The following is a 2034-nucleotide window of genomic DNA, read 5'->3' on the forward strand; positions in this document are numbered from 1 at the left end:
AGCTCCAACAAAGGTTTGAGGCCTGAGAGGGCCAAGCATTGCAGTGGGGCTGAGTACCATATACCATCTGTGAGGCATGGGCATGGCTATGGCAGCAGATGGAGGCCAAAAACACAGCCCATAAAGCACCTGGCATCCTAGGGTACCAATAGGGACAGAAGGGCCACAACTGATGGTCTAAGGGGAAATCTTGCAGTGGAATGGATCCACTCTGGGCCCTTGGGTCAACCTCCCAAACCCTTTTGAGCATCATTAAGGTATGGCTACAGGCAACATAACAGGGAACAGCACTCAAGGGGTCAGAGGGACCAGGAGCCACGTGTCAATCAAAGGGTGTCACAGCACCCCTGGGGCATGGGTCCTGTCACAGGCCCCATTGGGCATGGCTGCCAATGGCAAGACGACAAGCGAGGGCTGTGCTGACAGACTTATGGATAGAGACTTATGGATCCAGACTTATGGATGGGCTGTGCTGACAGAGTCTGGCTCACCCTTCTGCTGTTTGCCTTGCTGTTGCTGGTCTTGCCAACACCACTGCCTCCAGGTCTGGATTTTGCCCAGCCGTGAGGTGAGATTGAGAACTCTGACCTAAGTTGTTTAAGATAGAACTTGACCACTTGTAAAGTGGTCTGCAATCACACACAACTGGTCTTAACCTACAATATCCCTTCCAGTTGTATGTTCCCATGACTCAAATGTCCGTTTCCTCAGCTTCTCCCACAGAGGTCAACATGACATACTGATGTCATGTGACAAAAACTAGATGGAAGATAGTTAGACTGAACATGCCAAGTCTGACAAGTGGTGATATAAATAATTCCTGAAATCCTATTTTGTCTCTATGTAGGAAACGGTCAAGTGTGTACTTATATATATAAAAATGTTCCCATTTAAAACTTGTTATTTTGGGGATTTTTTTTTTAACCACTTGACATTGTCCAAAAAAGGATCCCATATTGGGGAAAAGTGTGGGAGTTATATTATAGTGTATGTGACCCTGGTATATTTATTTTGGGGAAGCACTGTAAAATATGATTGGTCATACTGTTATTTTACTAAAACTAGATCTATATAAACCTGAGCTGTTAGCCATATGATCATTCTTTTTAGGCTCAAGCAGAATGTTTTCCCATCCCCATAATTAAATTATGAATTGCATAATTACCCACATAATTTTTTCATATTTATTAAAAACAGCTTTCCAAAGTTGAGGTGCCTGTATAAGTATTAAAAATACAAATGATAATAGACTATATCAAGATAAAAGCTAGTTGTTCCTTATTACAATTCTTACCCAACATTCTGTCATTATTTTTCGTCCATTTTGTGGCATTAAGAACATTTGTTCTCACCTCCAGACCTGGAGGCAGTATACCTAAAGAGGAGTATACCTCCTCTGCTCGTACTTGTAGGGAGGCAGTTAGACAGGCCAAAGCTACCATGGAGCTGAGGATGGCATCCCAAGTAAAGGACAACAAGAAATTGTTATTTAGATATATAGGGAGTAAAAGGAAGGCCCAGGGTGGAATAGGATCCCTACTAGATGGGCATAAGCAATTAGTGACGGACAGGGGGGACAAGGCTGAACTCCTCAATGAGTTCTTTGTCTCAGTATTCCTAAGCGAGGGGAAAGACAAGGCTCTCACTGGGATTGTAGAGAGGCAGCAGCAAGACGCCAGACTACCAAGCGTAGACCCTGAGATGATGCAGAGGCACTTGGAGGAACTGGATGCGTTCAAGTCGCCAGGCCCGGATGAGCTCCATCCGAGGGTACAGAAGGCACTGGCTGACGTCATTGTGCAGCCACTGGCAGGAATATTTGAACACTCATGGCGCACGGGCCAGGTCCCGGAGGACTGGAAAAGGGCCAATGTGGTCCCCATTTTCAAGAAGGGGAGGAAGGAGGACCCAGGCAACTATAGGCCAGTCAGTCTCACCTCCATCCTAGGCAAAGTCTTTGAAAAAATTATCAAGGCTCACATTTGCGAGAGCCCGGCAGGAAAAATTATGCTGAGGGGAAACCAGCACGGGTTC

Source organism: Alligator sinensis, unplaced genomic scaffold (genome assembly GCF_000455745.1).
Source record: "Alligator sinensis unplaced genomic scaffold, ASM45574v1 scaffold10_1, whole genome shotgun sequence".
Classification (NCBI taxonomy): Eukaryota; Metazoa; Chordata; order Crocodylia; family Alligatoridae; genus Alligator; species Alligator sinensis.